General features: G+C 39.4%; 1 pseudogene; it reads left to right on the top strand.

Moving 5' to 3' along the window:
• Positions 1-1399: 1399 nt before the first annotated feature.
• On the top strand, positions 1400-1469 carry LOC111739142 (annotated as a pseudogene).
• The last annotated feature ends 10091 nt before the right edge of the window (positions 1470-11560 follow it).

Genomic DNA, 11560 nt, shown 5'->3' with positions numbered 1-11560 from the left:
AAACCCAAAGTCAAAGGCAAAGAATGACCAAATTGGACAAAACTGGTTCCTGTAATGGATGGTTAGTGAAAATGTTGGTATTGTTTTTATGAGACTCCATGGATGCTATGACATAAAGCAAACAAGGAATTATGTTAGGGTTGTTGAGAACAGGATTTTTGGTGTGGACGAATAGATTTATAGATGTAAAGATGCATACAAGGTGTAAAATGGTGAGGTTGCCATGAAGAACAGTATGATGGTTCCTCAAAACGACACAGAATTACCATATAATCCAGCAATTCTACTTCTGGGTATAAACCCAAAATAACCGAAAGCGGGGACTCGAACAGACATTTGTACACCCACGTCAAACAGCAGCATGTGGACAGAGGAAGGGTATCTACAGAAAGTAGCCTCGCAGGGTGACTGATCATAAATCGCCCACTGGATAGGTCACATGGGTAATCATGCCTCAGGTATATAAATTCTTTAGTAAAGGGTTTGTCTTCGTCTTCAACTGCTCATTATTTCTGTGCATCTAGTTTAACACATCTTTCAAGTAAGTGTGACCAGCCTCAAGAAAGAACATAATCTTAACTATCCCATAATCCAATCCCCGTCTTGCTTTCTCCTACCTTGTAATCTTCACTATGTTCCTTCCCTAATTCCAAATGCATAAAAGAAGCTGCAAACTGTCATTCTGGGAAGCATTTTTCCTAGACTATTAAGATCACGCTTCCAGGCATATCCTTTGTTTAACTCAAATTTTTATAAAAATTCTCGACAGGTTTGGATGCTTTCACCTCAACAAGCATTATTTACAAAAGCCAAAAGGCAGATGCAACCCAAGTGTCCATCAAAAGATGAATGAATAAACAAAACGTGGTAGACACATAAATTGAATATTATTCAGCCTTTAAAAGGAAGAAAATGATGACACAGGGTACGACATGGATAAATCTGGAGAATGTTAGGCTAAGTGAAATAATCCAGACACAAAAGGACAAATACTGTATGATTCCACTTGCACGAGGCATCCAGAGTAGCCAAACTCACAGAGACAGAAAGGAGAATGCGGTTTTCAGGGGCTGGGGACAAGGGGGAACGGATACAGAGTTGACAACGTTCTGGGGATGGCCGGCGGTGACAGTGGCACAGCAATGTGGGTGCACCTAATGCCACTGAACCATAGACTTAAAAATGATTAAAATGGTCAATTTTATATTGTATGTATTTTACCACAGTTAAGAAAAAGCTGTGTAAGGGGAAGGAAAAGCCTTTTAGAGCTAAATTTGAATTGAAAGTGCTGATATCAACACACATAACATTTTATCTTATCTTTCTCGGTGGGGTGGGGAAGTATTTCCTAACTCTCTATATCAAGTGACTAACCCAGTATCCAAAAGCTCAGCTAGCAGTGCTCGCTTCGGCAGCACATATACTAAAATTGGAAGAATACAGAGAAGATGAGCATGGCCCCTGTGCAAAAGCTCAGCTAGCAGAGCTAGCTCTAAGAGTGGTGTCCAAACACCATTCCTCGCTAAAAGGATCCAGGGCTTCTTGGATAAATGACCACATCCAGGTCTGGGAGGAGAAAAATGCATGAGAAGATCTTGGAACATTTTGTAGTACAGAGAGCAGAAAAAGATTAAACTAAGATTTTTGTCAAAAAATTCAGGAACCAATTTGAACAAGTTCCCACTGGTAAAGGTGGGAAAATCTGAGCATCCATTAGGATAACTACATAGATCAAAACATATCATGTACGTTTAAATCCATGAATTCCTAATCATACTAAAAAAAATCATTTCATTGGTATTTTCTAAGGATGCTATAGATTAAAATAAACTTGAGACATATCAACAGAGGCAACGCATGGAACTTATTTAGATCCTGATTTGAACTAACTGTTAAGACATTTGAACACCGGTTGCATATTAAGGAGTAATACTTAATGTGTTTCAAAGTGATACTCGCAGTAGGGCTTTATTTTTTTAAAGTGCCCTTACATCTTTTAGAGATACATAAATAAGTATTTATAGAAGAAATGATAAGTTGTCTGGAATGGTCTTTAAAATAACATAGTATAGGGGGAGGGGAAGATGTAGATGAAATACAGCTGGGAATGAGCGGTGGTTGAGGGGAGGGTGAATAGTTACTCTATTTCTGCTTTGAAATTTAACATATTTAAAAATTGTTTAAAAGGCAAGAATTGAACTTAAAATCATCTTCACTTTTACCCCTCCTGTTGCTCTGGCTAATCCAACCTACAGGATCTAGTGATGCATACCTGTGTAAACAGTACTTTCCCCTGTAATTATCTATATTCCAATTCAAAGCCACTCTAGGCACCTACCTCACCTTTAAAGACAGAGCAAAAAGAAGGTGGAATTACAGAAGAGGGTGGGACCCTGCCTCCGGGGGCAGATTAGCCACGTCCCTGTCCCTCTTCCCTTCCAGCGCAGAGAAGGGAAGATCTGGTTTGGGAAACTAGAATCAGGCCTGAATTTTTGCCCCTTCTTTCCACCTCAGCTTGGACACAAGCCATTCCACGGTGCTGTGTCCTACTGCTAAAGCACTAGACATGAACTCTTCCAAAATATCCTTGTAGCATGTCGCTCCCTTCCCATCAGAGTTCTTTCTCCAGTCGGGGACAGTTGCAGAAGTGCAGAGGTAAAGCAGCCATCGCCTTGCAAGAGTGAAGCAACAAAAAAACTGAGAGCCACAGTTTTTGGCTTTTCTATGTTATAACCAAAGTGATTCATCCAAAATGCTACTCGAATCCTGCCACTCCACTACTCTACTTTGAAGTCTTCTCTCATCGAGGACAAGTCCAAAGTCTTTAGATGCTTCTGCTTGCTTTCCAGCCTCATGTCCTCCCACCCAATACTGCAGAAAAGCCAGACTCAAGAAACAGCCTCACCTTGGCATGTCCTTCCTCCAATGCAGCAAACTCCTAATCGTCACATAGGACTTAACACAGGAGTCCTCTCCTCCAGGAAGCCTGGTCTGAACTTCTGGTAACAAGGCCAGTTTAAGAATCCTAGGGCTCCTGTGGAACCCAGATGGACCCGGCTACAGCTCCCCATACACTGAGAGTACACATTCACTTTTTATCTCCCCCACCAGACCGCAAGCTGCTGGCATGCAGAGATCGTGTTCATTTTTGATCTCCAAAGCCTAACAAGTGCCCAGATCACAGCAAGCAGGCCAAAATATTCATTGACTGGTTGACTGATGAAGCAAATGATGTGTCTGTGTCTGGAACTGGTGTTTGTAATGGCGCCCTACCCTCTGTGGATCTCCACAGCCACCTGGGACCTCAGACACTGAATGGGTTTGGTACAGAAAAGTAAAACCAGAGGAACAACAAACTGAGACCAACTCTGAGGTCACTTAACCTATGGTTTCCCAAAGTTGTTTTTACATTTTGGTAGCTAAGTATCTTGTTATATAAAAGAAAAAGTAAAATTGGGCCATCAAACCCTAAATTTCTCAGATGCTGTTGCTTAAAATGAGGCTGGTAGCCATGAAAACCTCCTTTACACAGACTGAAAGAATTTGAGTTTGATGCCTAGGCAAGCTCATGAAGGCTACGTGTTACCATGGTAGCTTTGGTATGAGGAAAGATAAAGCCATCATCAACTATTATCACTAAAATCCACAAGACTCTGGATTTTAAATCTCCCAAAGGGCGCCGGAGCAGCCCTTCTCACCATTCCTGCTCCTGGCCTGATTTCTTAACCTTATAAATGCAGATACTCAAACTAAGTAAGTGGTCCAAAGTCATCCAGCATTTGGAGCCTCACAAATCAACACACCCTGCAACTGGTCACCTCACTTCAAGGGAGCAACCATTTAAAACTTATAAATATGCTCTAGTTTTAAATTGGCTCTACATAATATGCTGTAAGATTGAAAAATTATGTTTTCACATACAACTCTCCCATTCGATTGGCTATTTATTACTGGCAGTTCCTTCAGTCCATTTCTCATTCTTGCTCTGTTTAAGGGATCATCTTCAGGAGCCAGTCTGAGCCACTAATCTTATAAAAACTTTCTTCGATGATGAAATAACTAAACAGTAACTTTTATGATTGTTTAAATATATAGATACACACGTCTGTATATGTATGGTAACTAAAAAGTCAAAGATTAATGCCTAACAGCGGTTATCTTTGGATGGTAAGATTACCAAATATTTGTACATTGGTTTATATGAGTTTTTCATTTTTCTATATTAAACATACATAGTTTAAGAAAAAAAATAATTAAGTTCTTCTGATACCATTTGAAAAAAAAAAAATAGTATGTTTTTCTGAAGCCATCTTTGACCTGGAAAACATTTTCTTTTTCCAAATAAGCAGTGTTTTCCTATTAAGTGTGTACTCCGTGAGAACCACATTCTTTCTTTAGGGTCAAGTTAAGTTCTCTCCATATGCTAGGGAAAGGTTTTATTTGTTGTTTGTTTTCCCCGCCTACTCAATTTTGAGGGGTAACCTGTATTATTGCCTCTCTTTACCAGCTTTGATTTATGGTCTTGGAAGTCAGGTCATTCTTTGCTAGGTTGAAGCAAAAAGAGAGGAAAAAAAAAAATGTTTCCCCACCTAATATCTGATAAAATATCTGAAAAGGTCATTGCAGACCTTGACAGAAACACATACAATTTCAAACCGATCTGATAAAACAGCGACTAGAAAACTTTTATCAGAAATATAACTTGCTATTTCCCAGCTCAATTGACTGAACTTCTTTTTTTTTATTTGAAATGACAGACATCATAAGATAGGAAAAGCTGCAGATAAGAAACCAAATTGAGTTGTCTTGAATCAGATCCGATTGTCTGCCTCTGGTTCAAACTCCCACACCTGTTCGGAATGGGTCAATGAGAGTCTCTTGGCATGGTCCCTGAGGGGTTTGGAAACATTGCAAAAGTGGTGAACTTTGAGACTTCAGCGTTTATTCTGCGATTATAATTAACCTGCTCACCTGTTGCTATCGATCAATTCTGAATGGAGGTGATAAAGTTTGACTGGATTTCTAGAAGTAGAAACGAAGATTTAAACTGGGAAGAAAGAAAAGAAGATTAAAAAATAATTTAAGGACCAAATTCAATTTTAAGAAGCAAAACCGAATCTGTGATTGGCTTAATAATCCTTAAAACTTCCCACCAGATTCTGGTGGTAATGCCTTCATTTCTCATCCTCCAAAGTAAAGTACATCTGTGACTGTTCAACACTGGACACTTGCAGAGGCTTCTCAACCACTTTAAACATATGGAATGGCTTACCTGCCTAGATTATATTCTTCCTTTGGGGGAAAATATATTTAAAGACCTGAAGTCAATTTGGGGGCTTCCGCAAAATGCTGAAGGCCAAAAACCCAAAATCCCTTCATTCAGATTAGAGGCTTGAATATCCTGGCTCAATTTTGATTACAGAGCAGTAATAGATAAAACCATCGGCCCCCTGCCAGAAACGAGAAAGCTTCCATTGATGACTTGTGTGTTCAATTCAGACCAAAGCCACCGGGCTCTTCAGGCCTGGGGTTTTATATTCACTGTCTTGATCCATGTACCTACTCTCATCTTCATTTAAAACATAATTACTGTCCTTTTCTCCCTTCTTTTCTCTGCTCCTCCCACAAATACATTTGAATCTTCAGAGAAAGGGGAATACAAAGAAGATGGTATTAGTTTTCTTTTAGGAAAGGGATTTGAGAGAGCCATATGGTTTTGCTCTTATGCAGCCATCAGTCTCTCCAGAGCGAGAATCCTCTAGTTTGAAGGGTCTGAATTCTGGGAAATCTCTCTCTAATTCTCTGCACGCCAGAATCAGGAGACTGAAAAGTAAGCTCTGCAAGGCAAGGATTCCTAACGCTGCAAGTTCTACAGTGTTGGAATGAGATGGAAGGTCACTCCGGAAGCCACTGCACCTGGAGACGCATGAAGGGAAGCAGGAAGACACGGAAGAGAAACTACACAGCGGAGAGGGAGCAGGTGAAGAGACAAGTAACAGAAAATTCTAAAGTTTAATTGAGTCCTTCCACCACCAAACAGCTTCTGGCCCTGAAGGGATAAGTGCAAATAAATGCAAAGTGTGGTAAATGTGGGGAAAACATGGTCCTGGATTTGGCCTTAACTGAGTTCTAAGCCAGAGCTGCTGTTTCCTACCAGCGAGAACTTGGGCAGGTTACTTAATCTTTCTGAGCATCAGTTTCCTTTCCTGCAAGACGGAGATCAGGATATCTACTCTCAGGAAGGACTTCCAAAGTCTCTGTCACCTGACATCTGCCTCATTGACCCTTAATAAAGGATCTAACTTATTGTATATAAATTACACATATATCATGCAAGGTACAGGCATATATGTAGCACAAGATATAGGGTACTATTCCTGAAAAGTTGTTAAGTAGCTTCCGAACATTAATGTACCTAAACTTGTACATTTATTTTGTATAAATTAAAACAGATCGAAGGTTATTCCTATTATAACCCCACTCATTTTCTCTTCCCTACCTTCTTTAGAAAGAGACAAAGGAGTAGCTCTATAGATAGCCAATAAAATGTTTAAATAATCCTTCGTGGATGTGTTATAAAAGACCATGCCATGGACCACAGAAAGTCAATATAGCAGAGAGATACTCATCCCCAAACCTTGAGAGAGCCTCATCCCCTGCACTTTATTCAGAAAGTGCAGGCCATAGAAGGCACAGCTGACAAATGCTTTTAGATGCCAAAAAGCCCCTTAGAGTTCTCAAAGGGGCACATCCCCAGCCTGCAAGAATTGCCTCTTCTAGGCAATGATAAAACCAGCGGTCCTGCCACGTTCTCATGCAAAAGGAATTAGCAACCTTTGCAACTCACTTCAGCTCTAAATTCCATACAACTCAATTGTCTTAAAAGAACAGGCTGAAAAGAATTTGTTAAAAGACTTACCTTGCCCCAGAGGTAAGTAAATTGTTTTTTCTAACACAATCCCATCACTCTCCTAGGTTAGAGGTGTTAAGGATTTGGCCCCAATACAACCCAAGGGAGAACTACTCACACCAGGCAAGGTCGCCTGTGTATGTGCCCATAAAGGCATCTTAGGAAGCCACCTCGGTGCTGGGGTGGGACATCTGACAATTGCTGACTGAGATCTGTTACTTGTAGACAGTATTGAGAGTAGGATAAGGTTTTATGTCCCCTCGGTAAAACAATCTGTTGAATAAGAAAAAATCAAAAGCCATAGTCAATAAACAACAATTTGTTTTAAAGTACTTTTCCTGTGCATCCATAAACTAAAATAGATCCCTGTTTTAAAAAGGGGGGAGATGGGCAGGTAGACTTTCAGGAAGTTAATTCATGAATACTGTATGTCTTTTCAAAAACTTAATTGGTTTAGTATTTTTAAAATTAGTAATATATTCGCATGGTTCAAAAATCGAAAGATTCCATTGGTACACCCATGTTCACAGCAGCATTCTTCAGAAGCCAAGAGGTGGAAACAACTCAAGTGTCCATGATGGATGATGGATGGACACACAAAATGTGGCATATGCATACAATGGACTACTATTCAGCGTTAAAAAGGAAGGAAATTCTGACACATGCTACAAATAGAAATGAACCTTGAGGACATTAGACTCAGTGAAATAAGCCAGTCACAAAAAGACAAATACTATATGAGTCCACTTATATGAGGTGTCTAAGGTAGTCAAATTCATAGAGACAGAAAGTAGAATGGTGGTTACCAGGACCTAGGGAGAGGGAGAAATGGGGAGATATTTAATGGATATATAGTTTCAGTCTTGCAAAAGGAAAAATCTGTTTCACAACAATGTGAATATATTTAACATTGCTAAACTATACACTAAAATGGTTACGATCATAAAATAAAATAAAATTTAACTTTAACCACCCTATATTATAAATGCATTTTTTGTTATTTAATAAAGCAGCACAGAAATGATTATTTAAAAAATAGTTAAAATGTTTTAAAAATTAAAAAGGTTCCAAGGCATATATGGTGAAAATTCTTTCCCACCCTTATCCCTCACCAACCCAGTTATCCCCACCATGGGCAATCAAAGTTACAAATTCCTTGCAAATACTACTTCTAGGGATAAATTAAGTATTTTCAAATGTATATAATCTTCTCTTCTCTTTCTCTTTTTTGTTTTTTTGTTTTTTGCTTTTTGTTTTTTTGTTTACACAAATATCATGCCACACACATATCTTGCACTTATAAATGTCTTGGAGAGGACGCCATATCATTACATAATGAACTTCCTAATTTTTATGCCTACCTGATATCCTATTGTTTGCATGTACCATATGTATACAAATAATCCCCTATAAATGCACAGTTAGGTTATTTTCAATTTCTATTATTATGAACAATGCTGCAACTAATATGTGCCAGTATATTTGTAGAATAAATTCCTAGAAATTAAATTTCTGGGTCAAGGGCATCTACTTTGTAATTTGTCAGTTATCACTAAGGGCTCTCCATAAAGGTTGTACCAATTTACACTCCCACCCACAGGTATCAGAGTTCCTGTTTCCCCACACCTCAGAGTATGTTTGTTTTCTTAGTTAATTTAAGTAAAAGAAAAAAATGGGGTGGGATACAGAAGAAAGTGTTATCTAAAACTGTCTCCTGTGCATGCATCACTCCACCTGAGTGCTTAGAAAGTGCCTAGCAAATGTGGCCTGACCTTTTGATGGGACACAATTGGGCAGGTGACAGGTCTCACTAGAAGCAGTGACACACCCCTGGCCACTCCTACACACCTTTCCCATTTAATTGGTTCTCAACTAAGCACCACAGACCAGCCCCAACTCTGAATGACCTGCTCAGGGTGGTAACCGGAAAGTTAAACAACTTTGGTTTTCTCAAAGACTGACAAATCATTCTCTGGCCAAACATGCTACTTAAGAGCTGATCTCACAAAGTTCCCAGTATAAATGAACTCGCTCTGAAAGCAACTGGCTTCATTGATAAGCAATTCCAGATTGAGATTCCAGAAAAAGATCCAGAAAACACTTCAGAATTTTCCACCGACCTACACCATAAACAAAGTCTTAGAACACCGTGAACGAAGCAAAGCTTTTAAAGAAACCATCGGGGTAACACTGGTAGACATGTATTTCACTGTGTTATTTTGTCCACCTCCCTCATTTTTTTAATCAAACCTCGAAATGATTTCAAATTTTTGAGCTCCTTTAAAAATATTATAATTGCTTGTTTCTCTATTATACAAAAAAATTCTTATTCCATAATAAAATATATTTTCACAGCTTTTCCAGTAACATCTACTACAATGCTATTTCCTTCAAGACATACTTACATACAATATCCACTGTCTCCTTTTTAGCCTTAAGAATTTACAACCATTAATTGGTACAAAAATCAACTTTATTGTGGTATAATATACATAAAATAAAGTACTCCTGTTTTACATTTCCATGAGTTTTAACAAATCATTATATGTGTAACTATTCTGATTGGGTTCTTTAGAAGGAGAGACAGCTATGCTATCCTGCTATAGCTATTTCACATCCATACAAACATGACCCGAGCCCTTGAAACGTAAGAATTCCCTGCATGGCTCCCCTGGCAGATGGCAATGCAGTCTCTCCTTAAGCACTTTTAGTGCCCTGGGCTTTATTATTAAAATAAGCCAGCCATATTCCATAGTCCGTTTCAACAACTACAGTCATGTGTGAGAAAGTTTTCTTCTCAAACCTAATACCTGCTCACCTGGAGCAACATTAAGTTAGAAGGCCAAAGACTTGCCTTTTAGGTATCTATATGCAGTTACTCTCTTCCTCTCTTATCGACTCTGTGACTTCTCCAACTTAAACAGCTCCCGTGGTTTTCCAAAGTTTCCAGAACCTGCTCAATCTTCTGAGGCCCCCAAGTTGGCCTCTTAAGTGGCCATAGTGTGCAGTTTGACCTGGGCAGAGTACTAAGGCAATTGCCTCCTAGATCTCTACTCAAATATTTGCTAACTGCCCAGCATGTGCCAGGCACTTAAATATGAGTAAGACTCTACCTGCCCTCAGTAAGGTCACATAATTCCATTAATGCAGCCTAATTAATGATTTCAACAGTTGCTTTAGGGCTGTGGCTCATATTGAACTTGGAATGGATTAAAGTTCATATACATTGCAGTCAAGGTAGAATAATTCCTTCCAGTCCAAATGCAGGGCTTTACAGAGGCCCCTGCTAGCTTTTATGACTTTGATTTTTGCCTTATTCCAATAACCAACATAAGAACTCTGGCAAGGTATTATCTATTGTTAATATTAAGGCAGTTAATACTTCTAGAAAAATACAGGTGTTCTCTTATTTTTCCTCACTGAAATTAAAAAGTTTCTGAGTGAAAGGTGAGTTAGTGTGTGTGTTTTTAACCTATGGTGATAAATACATTATTTAAGCAAAAGCCAAGCTGTGTTGTATCATTTCATGATACTACACAGTGTTGACAGTAAATGAGGGCATAACTTTTCTTTTTCTTTTTTTGAAATTGCAGGTATTTCTGGCAAACTCCTATTCACCCTTCAAGACCAAATGCAGATGGCACTACTTAGGTGAAAACTTCCAGATTCATACACAGAGGGAAGAACCTCTGTCTTCTGTCCTTTGCTCTCCACTCATTACTGTAGCATACTGCTGGGTCATTCACCATTATGTCTGCTTAGGGTGACCAGCCATCTCCATTTGTTAAGGACTGTCCTAGGTTTAGTACTAAATTTCCCAAGTCCTGGGAAACCCCTCAGTCCTGAGAAATCGGAAAAATTGACCACTCTACATGATAATGTATGACTGTTTAATAAAATAGCCATCATTTAGGAGAGGCCAAAGCCAAGTACTTCACAGACATTATTTTTCTAATTTAAGACAATACCAAAAGGAGCTATAATTATCCCATTTTACAGAAAAAGAGAGGAGATTGAGAGAGTAACTTGACCAATATCACAGGGGCACCTGAGATTGAACGTAGGTTTGCTTGAGTCATACCACCACATTGCATTGTCATCTCAGGGCCTGGTGGCAACTCCACACAGCAAGCTATCAATAAATACCATGGAACCAGTAATCCCTTATCATCCTTCTGGCATCCTTCTATCACCTGGTGTCAGTTAATACTCCAAGGTCGGTCCTCGAGAGAGTTACCAGGCATTTCCAGGATGGTCCATGTGATGTGAGGAACACATAAAAAGCTCATTTACGGGCACTGCTTTTTAACTTGCTTTTATGTAACTGCCACCTGAAGATGTGAATGCCAACAAAGTCAACCCGCCTCATGTTCCCTCACAAAGATAACATGGAACCTTTCAGGGCTGGCCCATTTAAAACACATGACTATGTGTAGAAGAGAAAATCCAGCTGTTAGGCCAGTTCCTAGGGCTGTCGTCAGGTGGGACTTCCTGCGCTAGTGGGACAGAGCACAAGAGTAACAGAAGACAGGTCACACTTCTTGGCAAGGAGGCTCTCCTTGAAGGGATGCTTGCCATTTGTTGACACTGGAATTTGGGAAACATGCGTTACTCTGGACCCTCCTGCTTGGTACCCGTTACATTTTAGAA

The sequence above is a fragment of the Pteropus vampyrus genome, unplaced genomic scaffold (genome assembly GCF_000151845.1).
Source record: "Pteropus vampyrus isolate Shadow unplaced genomic scaffold, Pvam_2.0 Scaffold47, whole genome shotgun sequence".
NCBI classification, from domain to species: domain Eukaryota; kingdom Metazoa; phylum Chordata; class Mammalia; order Chiroptera; family Pteropodidae; genus Pteropus; species Pteropus vampyrus.
This window is presented reverse-complemented; position numbering and strand designations above follow the sequence as displayed.